The sequence below is a fragment of the Mercurialis annua genome, linkage group LG3 (assembly GCF_937616625.2).
Source record: "Mercurialis annua linkage group LG3, ddMerAnnu1.2, whole genome shotgun sequence".
NCBI classification, from domain to species: Eukaryota; Viridiplantae; Streptophyta; class Magnoliopsida; order Malpighiales; family Euphorbiaceae; genus Mercurialis; species Mercurialis annua.
Window position 1 is genome coordinate 3,900,588 of NC_065572.1, and position 9,847 is coordinate 3,910,434.

A 9,847-nucleotide genomic window follows, 5' to 3' on the forward strand; every position below is an offset into this window, starting at 1 on the left:
TAAAAGAAATAATTTTATATTCAATTTAAAAAATATCAATTGATATCAAATTAAAAAATAATTATTAAGAAGTTGTATTCATAAAGTAAAATAATTTTTAATATTTTTTATACTAGAGATACTTTATTTATTTTAATTTGTTTATCTAATAACTTCTTTTAAAATTTCTCATAAGAGTAAACAAGTCATAATTTGATGGTATTTTAACTTTCACTTTATGAATTAAGGTTAGTATTGCCTCAAATAAATAATCAATTGTTATATATTTTTTTAAAAAAATCTCTCTAATAATTAATATTCATGTAGAATATATTTTAAATTTTATTAATTATTAAATAATAGAATTATTAATTATCCGACGTGAAACGAAGTTGGTTCTCTCAATTTTCTATTAATTATTAGAATCATTAATTTATAGAATATTAATTATTAGAGGGTCGACTGTATATAGTGAAGATGGTTATAGAATTGGTGTTCAGCACAAAGTGCACGAGTGGTCATCATAAGAACCTATTAATGCACTATATTCATGTTTATACCTTTTCTTACTATTTTTTTTTCTCAAACTCTTTTGATGTTGAATGTCTTTTCATAAAATTATATTATTTTTTAAAATTTTATTTGTCGTTTTAATAGATACAATGCAAATAGTGTTAAATTTTTTATTATACACAAAATTTAATTATATTTTTTAGACATGACATGAGTCGACTGACAAGATAAGAGTGTAGTTAATAAAGCGAAAGTTTAAATTATAAAGAATTTGAATTTTAAATTTAATTCATAGTATATAATGTTGATAAAATTCAATATGATAGTATAATTTTAAAATATAAAAAAGCTAAAAACAATTATGGTATGTTTATTATTAGAATTTGTCAGCATTGTTTTGCAATATAAGTACTTCGTAATCTAAAAAAAAAGTCTTATAAATAAGAAATAACTATACACTCTTTGCCGATGATATTCTAGAGCACACATTTTATAACAGAATAGAAACATTAATACCAATGGGAGTCGGTCCAAGTGGTAAGCGGCTTGGTATCGCTTAAGCAAGGTCTCGGGTTCGAGTCCTTGTGAATGCAGAAAATTCCCACTGGAAGACTCACCCACCATGCCAGGTGCGCGACACGGGTCGGATCCGGATTAGTCAGGGCGAAGCCTTGGAAACCGGATGGGCTTACCAAAAAAAAAAAAAAGAATAGAAACATTAATTATATTAATAATGGCAAACAACTAAATCACACAACTAGATCTGATTAGCAACGTCAAGAGAACCAGAGTAGAACAAGGGAATACAAAACGTTTCCCACAGACGGCGCCAAGTGATAAATCACCAAACTGAATCCGAGCTGTAGCGACCTGCACACCACAAGCAGACAGAGGTCAGAAAGAACTCCGGTGGGGGTCACCGGACGTTCACTCCGACGCTCAAGTAAGATTTTAGGTAGAGGAAGAAGAAGAAGAGAAAAGAGGGTGTTTTGAGTAGAGAAAAAGAAATTACCTAGGGTTTGTCCTTAAACCCTCTACTTATAGTTAGGGTTTAAGGACAAACCTGCCTTGCTGGCAGGCTGTGAGCCCAGTGGTCCCAGAAATCAGTTATGCTGACGTGGTAGAATATCCCTGCGGGAGGCACGGGTTGTTAGGTGTGTCAGAGGGAACATTCCTCACGTACCTGTCAGAAGATCTTCTGTGGTCCCAGGATCTGGTACACGAGTGAGCGCTCTTTGGACGGAACCTCGGAGCCCGGATAACTTGGGAGTCAAGTTATCATAATTCCCGTATCTGGAGCAGCCCAGAGCTCGAACCAGATGGTCCAATCTTCCGGGCTTAGGAGCTCGGGTAAGATTCTTGGTCCGACCTTATCAGGCATGATTGTCTCGGATGATGTTTGAATTCCCATCGATCCGGTGACCCCCCAAGTCATGCGTTCTGTGGTTTCAAGAAGGTCGGACATTGTTACCAGGTCGGTGAAATGCTTGACTTAGTGATATTCGTTCCTGGCGAGGTTGCTTCGCCCCTACTAGATGTGCTACGTTATCACTAGTCCCCCCTCAGTGTGTCGGATATTTATGTCCGAGATGGTAGTGTTATCCGAGTTATTAGGTCACGTGAGTCTGGGCATGCTTGCTTTGTTTTTGGGTGATCTCTGACACCGAGCCTCTTGTCAGGAAGATGGGTGAGCTGATATGGTTATGTGAAAGGACGTGACTGTCGAGTTGTCTCTTCTGACAGCTGGTGGGATGGATTTCCTTGATGGCGGTTGTATTTCTTCTTACATTTGAGCCACGTGTCTAGCAGTTATTGCTGGTGCTGGTTTCTAGGAGTCACGCTTAATGGGAAGAGAGAGAAAATTTAAGAGGTGCCTTTTGGTTTTCCCTCTCTTTTCTTCCGTTATAAATTTGGTTTTTCAAACTGAGAGACTTTTCGCTTCCTTTCTCCATTTCTGTTCTCTCTCTGCCTTTGAAGAAAAAGAAACCTGTTCTTGCGAATCACCAGATTTCTGTTCTTTGTCTTCTCCAAGTCTTCGTTTCCTGGTTGCTGAAGCTTCATCTGCTGTGTTTGCCTCTGTTTTCCAGATACTCTCTGTATTCACGATCGTCTTCTCCAGAATTCCTCGTTCCTTTGCACAAGTGAGTGTTTCTGATTTGCTGTTTGTTTCTTGTTTTTCTGGTTTAGATGCATGTTCTTATATTTTGACTGAGTTCTTCCTTGCGTTAGTGTATCTGTTTAGGATTTTCATGTTTCATGCCTTTGTTTCTCTGTGATTTTGTTGTGAGACATGGATTTCCAGAAATCTGGAGGTTCATGCGTGTTTTTTATGTTCTTGTTTGGGGTGTGGATTTCCAAAAATCTGGAAATTCAAGTTCGTTGTCTTCGTGTTTCTGATGGTGTCACCCTCTAAAATTGTCTTTTGATTCGTACCTTTGAGTCTTAGCTAGTTTATTTTTGTTAGTGAAGCTTGTCTCATCCGAGCTGGTTTCTGTGTCTTTAGGTATGTCGGGTGACCCATCAGATCGCGAGGAAGGGGTGGGATATGATGATAATGATCAAGGGACAGCTGAGGCGTCTGTTGAATTTCACGTTGTTCGCTCTAGTCGAGCTAACTTCTCGGAGCCAGAGGAGGTAGGGACCTCCCAACCTCAAGTCCCGAAGAAAGTAAAGGGGAAAAGCACAACCGTGGATGCTAGTGGCCGACCTGATGATCGTGATATTAAAGCGTCTCGGTGCACGACTGGGTTTTTGGAGGCCGTGAGGGCCACTTTTGGTATCCCGGTAGAGTACCAACTGTCCGTGATCCCGGAGGGGAAAAAGCTGAACGACGCGCCTCCGAAGGGCACTATCATGCTGACCCTGGAGCATCTCCAGTCCGGGATCCGCTTCCCTATCTCGGAGCAGTACAAGCGTTTAAGCAATTATTTCGAGGTGCCGCTATCTCAGATTCATCCGAATGGAGTTCGGCATTATTCTTGCTTCCTGGAGTTGTGTCGGCAGACCGGGGTGGTAGATTCTATGCGACTGTTCTGCTGCTTGTACCTGTTGTCGTTTAAAGATCGGAATCATTTCGCGTACATCCGGCTTCGAGGAGAGAGGAAAGAGGTGGTAGGAGGCTTAGTTACTGGGATAACTGACTCCTTAAGGGATTTCAAAGAGGATTACTTCCAGATCACCCACCCGACTGCCTTTGAGGGGATGGTGACTGCTTGGCAGGACAAGTGTTATAAACCAGAAAAATGGTTCCATACCCCTGCCCCTCTGGAACGGGCCGATATTATTAAGCTCCGGGATGCTTCTCCCGTGGCGGACAAAGCTCATGCTGATGATCTTTGTCCGAAGAAGTTTTTTGAATTCTGGAAGAGTTCGGATCCTGGTGCTTGTTTTCATTGTGCTGTTGTTGTTGTTTGTTTTTTTTTTTTTTTTTTTTTTTTTTTTTTTTTGAACTTGCTTGTTTTTATTTTGATTGTTGTTGGTTATTTCCTGCAGTGAATAATATTGATGTGGCCAAGCTCGCGAGTAAGAAACGCAAAAGACCGGCAGCCCGAGCTGCCACTCCGGCGCCCCCGTCTGTTCCAAAAGCTGCTGCGGATGCGACCTCGGCTCCGCGGGTTGCGGGTGATCAAGGGACCTCAACTGCTGGCATTCACGTTATCCCGCTTCGGGTTCAACTGCCCGGAGGGATTGATGTTCCCCCTACTGCAGAACCCGTGGGGGACATTCCGTTCGTGGACCTAGGGTCGGCCGAGACCGTGGTGGGACCAAGGCGAGCTGAGGAGGTTCCCGAGGAAGGAGCTCCTGGGGGAGGTGGCCCGAGCACTCACAGGCCTAGACGCGAGATCCCGGATCTGCCGGAGATCTCCTCTGATACAAGCACCACCGCCCCTGGTCCTCAGACGATAACTAGGACCAGCTTTGCCGAGTGGGTGAGCCGTCATAACGATGGGGCCCGCCCGACATTGACCGAGCTGCCCATTGCGGGGGACGTAGCCCGGGTGACCACGCTGCCCATAGATCTGGCCCACTACAAGACGCACAGGCCCGAGAATTTGCTGGCTGCGGTTTCCTCTCTCTGCCTTCAGGTATTTTTTAGTCTGGCTAAAATTTTCTAAGTGTTTGCTTTTATCTAGTCATGAATCATGCTTTGTTTGTATTGCAGGCTGCGCAGATGTCTTACTTGGCCGACCAAAACGCCAATAAGAACGAGGTTGACCTCCTTCTTGCCAAGGACCTTCTGCTGTCTGCGAGGTCTAGTCTCCGGGATGCTGAGAAACGAGCTGTCGAGGCGGAGAGGAGGGCCTCGGAAGGGGCTTCCTTGGTGGCAAGTTTAGAAAACCAGCTGAAGGAGTCCGAGGACCGGCGTGTCGAGGACTTGGGAGTCCTGGAGTCTTTGCGGAAGGATGTTGGTCGGTTGGAGACCGAGAAGGCTGCTGACAAAGAGGATTTTTCAAAGCAGCTGGCCGACCTAACGCGCCGGAATGAGTTGGCGAGCAAAGGGCTCCGGGACACCGTGGATGACCAGAAAAAGAAGCTGGAGGAGGCCGCCAAGCGAGTCGGAGATGCTGAGGCTAAAGTCGCCGAGTCTGCAGCTCGGGAAGAAGGTCTGTATGAAGACTTCCGGAAAATGCTGTATGTCGGGGAGGTCCAGGCCGGGGAGTATGTGAGGGGCCGGTTTGGAGCTAACGTTGATGTTTCGGACTTCAAACTGGACGTGCTGGAGCTGCACCGCCGAGCTAAAGAGCTGCCCGAAGATTATGACATACCGGCAGATATTGAAGATTATCTGGCCGATGATCAGGGCGAGGGCCCAAACTGAGGCAATTTGTTTTTGTAATTGTTGAACAATTTAGTTTTTAGTTTTATAGTTTTGAACAATTTTCCTTGTCTTTGTAAATTTTTGGGATGTTTGAGCTTTGAGCTCTTTTTGCTAGTTTGAATATTTCCTTTCGTATACTTGTTTTTTCTGAATGAATTTTCCATTGTTTTTGTAATGTTGAGCTCCGAGCTCCTTTGATACGCTTGGCATATTTTTGCAAAGTTTGGTCACTTTGACCTTAGTATATATATCTTGTTTGAATATTTCCTTTCGTATACTTGTTTTTTCTGAATGAAGTTTTTTCATGGCTAACTTAGCTTAGTTTCCGAGTTCCTTCTAGTAGTAAAAATTTTCTAGTTTCTATGTTGTTTTTATACGTGGGCTCTTGACTTAGAATTGGGATAAAAAATGCTAGGGTAAGTTCTTAGTTGTTCATAGGTCGAGCTTGATCAAGTTGCTCGGCGTGGATAACTTGTTATCTCTGGGTGGCCCGGGATTGTCATAGCTCGCGGGCGGCATACAGCCCGTTGGTGGCACCCAGCCCGTAGATGGCATATAGCCCGTGGATGGCACATAGCCCGTAGATGGCACATAGCCCGTAGATGGCACATAGCCCGCTGGTGGCACCTAGCCCGTAGATGGCACATAGCCCGCTGGTGGCACATAGCCCGTAGATGGCACATAGCCCGTGGATGGCACATAGCCCGCTGGTGGCACATAGCCCGTAGATGGCACATAGCCCGTGGATGGCACATAGCCCGCTGGTGGCACATAGCCCGTAGATGGCACATAGCCCGTGGATGGCACATAGCCCGCTGGTGGCACATAGCCCGTGGATGGCACATAGCCCGTGGATGGCACATAGCCCGTAGATGGCACATAGCCCGTAGATGGCACATAGCCCGTGGATTTTTTACCGAGTAAAGTGCTCGGGTTTTGAAAAAGACATGAATTCTTTTTAATCTTTTTTATTCATTGAGGGGAAAAACTTATGTTTGAGTTTTACAAAAGCCTAACTCAAACATAAGTGAAAAAACCCCTAGGTACCTCGAAAATGAAAACAAGTAACTACTGATAGTATTTCCGAAGAACCTGGGAGTTCCAAGTTCTCGGGAGCACTCTGCCCGACATGTGTGCTATTTTATAAGCTCCTGCTCGTCCGACCTCAGTGACTCGATAGGGGCCTTCCCAGTTAGGTTCGAGCTTTCCCACTCCAGCATTTCCCTTAGCAATATCTGCCCGTCGTAGGACCAGATCGCCGACTTGGAAACTCAAGGGTTTAACTCTCTTGTTATGATACTTGGCCATTCTTTGCTTGTATGCTTCGATTCTGAGCGCTGCCTGTTCTCTTCGCTCTTCCAGCAGGTCTAAGCATAATTTCTGTTCTTCCTCGTTCTTAGCCTCATCGAAGAACTGGACCCTTAGAGTTGGCATCCCGATTTCCACCGGTATCATTGCCTCGCACCCATATGTTAGAGAAAACGGGGTTTCTCCTGTGCCTGCCCTTGGCGTGGTTCTGTAAGCCCATATGACCTTCGGTAGCTCTTCCAGCCACTGTCTGTCGAACTCCCCTAGCCTGGCCTTGAGCCCTTTTAGGATCGTCCGGTTGGTTACTTCGGTCATCCCATTGCTCTGCGGGTGAACTACTGAAGTGAAACGCAGGTCGATGTGCAAGTCGTTGCAAAATTCTTTGAAAGCTCGACAGTTGAACTGTTTTCCGTTGTCGGTGACCAAAGCTCTGGGTATACCGAAGCGACACACAATTTGCCTCCAGAAGAAGTCTCGGATCCGAGCTTCCGTGATGGTGCTCACTGCCTCTACCTCAAGCCATTTTGTGAAGTGATCTACTGCCACTATCAAGAATTTTTTCTGCCCCGTGGTTGGCGTGAAAGGACCTAGGATGTCAATTCCCCAAGTTGCAAATGGCCAAGGACTTGTAATAGGACACTGCTCTGTAGTAGGAGCATGTCGGATATTCTGATGTCTCTGGCAGTTCTCACACTTCTTTACTATCTCCTCTGCTTGCTTAACCATCAGGGGCCAGTAGTAGCCCTGCAACACTGCTTTCTTGGCCAACATGCGAGGAGCTATGTGTGCTCCGCAAATACCCTCATGTATCTCTCTCAACACATACTCTCCTTCCTCCGCTGTCAAGCATCTCGACCACGGGTGGGTGAATGACTTTCTGTACAAGACTCCGTCGAGGAACGCGTAGTACGGAGCTTGTCGCAAGATTTTGTAGGCTTTATCTCTGTCTTCTGGCAGAGTTCCATCCATCAGGTAGTGGGCTATACCTTGCATCCAGTTTTCCAAAGGCTGAGTTAGAAAAATGGTTTCATAGTTGTCGATACTGGAATGCTCTTGAACAGAGAAATGGACTCCTGGTATCTTTTCGTTCACTGTTGCTGCTTTGGCCAAAACATCGGCCTCTTGATTTTCCAAACGAGGAACTTGCTCTATTACCCATTTTCCTCCGAGCTCCTGAATCTTGTTTAAGAAGAACTTGACTCTGTCTACGTATCTCCTCATTTCCGAATCCCGAGCTTCAAAAGTACCCAGAGTTTGACAAACGACTAACTGAGAATCACTCCTTATCGTTACGTGTTCGGCTTTGACCACGTTTACCATTCTCAATCCGATCAACAGAGCCTCATATTCCGCGGCATTGTTGGATGCCGGGAAATCAAATTTTACCGAGCTTCGGAGTGTGACTCCGTGAGGGCCTTTCAAGACTACGCCTGCCCCCGATCCATCCAGATTTGATGCCCCGTCGACTTCTAAGACCCACCGTAGAAGTTGTTCATCAGGTTCTTCGGGTTGGTCGCTTGCAGTGGTCTCAGCTATGAAATCTGCCAATACTTATGCTTTCAGAGCCGGTCTTGGTTCGTACCGGATGTCATATCCTCCCAACTGGACCGACCAGCTGACCAGCCGTCCGGACATCTCTGGCCTCTGCAGCGCCTTTCTCAGAGGTTGGTTCGTACGTACTACAATGATGTGAGCCTCGAAATATCTCCTTAGTTTTTCCGCCGCCACCTTCAATGCCAAAGCAAATTTCTCAATTTTTGGGTATCTGACCTCCGGGCCTTTCAAGACCCTGCTGAGATAATAAACCGGGGTTTGCAGACCCTTATCCTCCTTCACCAGGACTGCCGCTGCTGTCTCGTCATTCACCGAGAGATACAAGTATAAGATTTCCCCAGGCTCAGGTCTACCCAACACCGGGGGTGTGCTGAGGTAAACCTTCAGCTCTTCAAAAGCTGCGTTACACTCCTCTGTCCACTTGAAATTCTTTGTATTCTTCAGGATTTTGAAAAAAGGCAAACATCGTTTGGCCGAGCAACTCATGAATCTGCCCAATGCCGTTACTCTCCCGTTCAACTTTTGTACCTCCTTCACCGAGCTGGGGGCTTTCATGTTCATTACTGCCTCGATTTTCTCCGGGTTGGCCTCAATGCCCTTTTCCGAGATGAGGTGCCCTAGAAATTTCCCAGAGCGGACTGCGAAGACACATTTTTCTGGATTTAGCTTGAGGTTAAAACCCTTCAGCTTTTCAAAAGTTTCTGCCAGATCCGCTGCATGTTCCTCGATCCCTTTAGATTTCACGACTATGTCATCCACATAAACCTCGACATTCTTGCCCAGTTGATCTTTAAAAACATGATTCATGAGTCTTTGATAGGTTGCCCCAGCATTTTTTAAACCAAAAGGCATCTTCTTGTAGCAATAGGTCCCCAGATCCGTTGTGAAAGCTGTTTTTTCTTCGTCATCTTTACTAATCGGGATCTGGTGATATCCCTGAGAAGCATCTAAAAATGCATAGACCGCAAATCCGCACGTCGCGTCCACCAGTTGGTCAATGTTTGGCAGAGGAAAACTGTCCTTTGGGCAGGCGTTGTTTAGATCAGTGAAATCTATACAAAGCCTCCATCTACCGTTGGACTTTTTGATCAAGACTACGTTAGCCAGCCATTCAGGGTAGTCTACTTTCCTGATGAACCCGGCTTTCAAGAGCTTCTCCACTTCGTCTCGGATGGCAATCTGTTTCTCTAGAGAGAAAGTTCTTTTCTTTTGCTTGACAGGCTTGCATTTCGCATCCACGTTTAACTTATGCGAGATGATCTTAGGGTCTACCCCTCCAATATCCTCTGGCTTGTTGGTAAACTCCTCCACATACTGTTTTATCCGAGCTATGATAGCTTCTCGGTGCTCGTCTGGCCAGTCTACCCCCATCTTTACATACATCTCGGATCCCTCTGTAAGTTCAATCGTTTCTAAGTTTTCTCGGGGTTTCTGAGCTTTTTTCTCTCTGATGAGCAGCTCGGGTGTATCGATGTTCATCGTTTCCACCGTGCTGCCCATAGTGGCCATGTAACATTGCCTGGACAGGGTTTGGTTTCCCCTGATAGTTATGACCTCGTTTTCCACTGGGATTTTCATCATCAAGTAACGAATACTAGTCACTGCACCTGTGCTATACAACATAGGTCTACCAAGAATACCATTATAAGCAAGAGGCATGTCAACTATCATGAA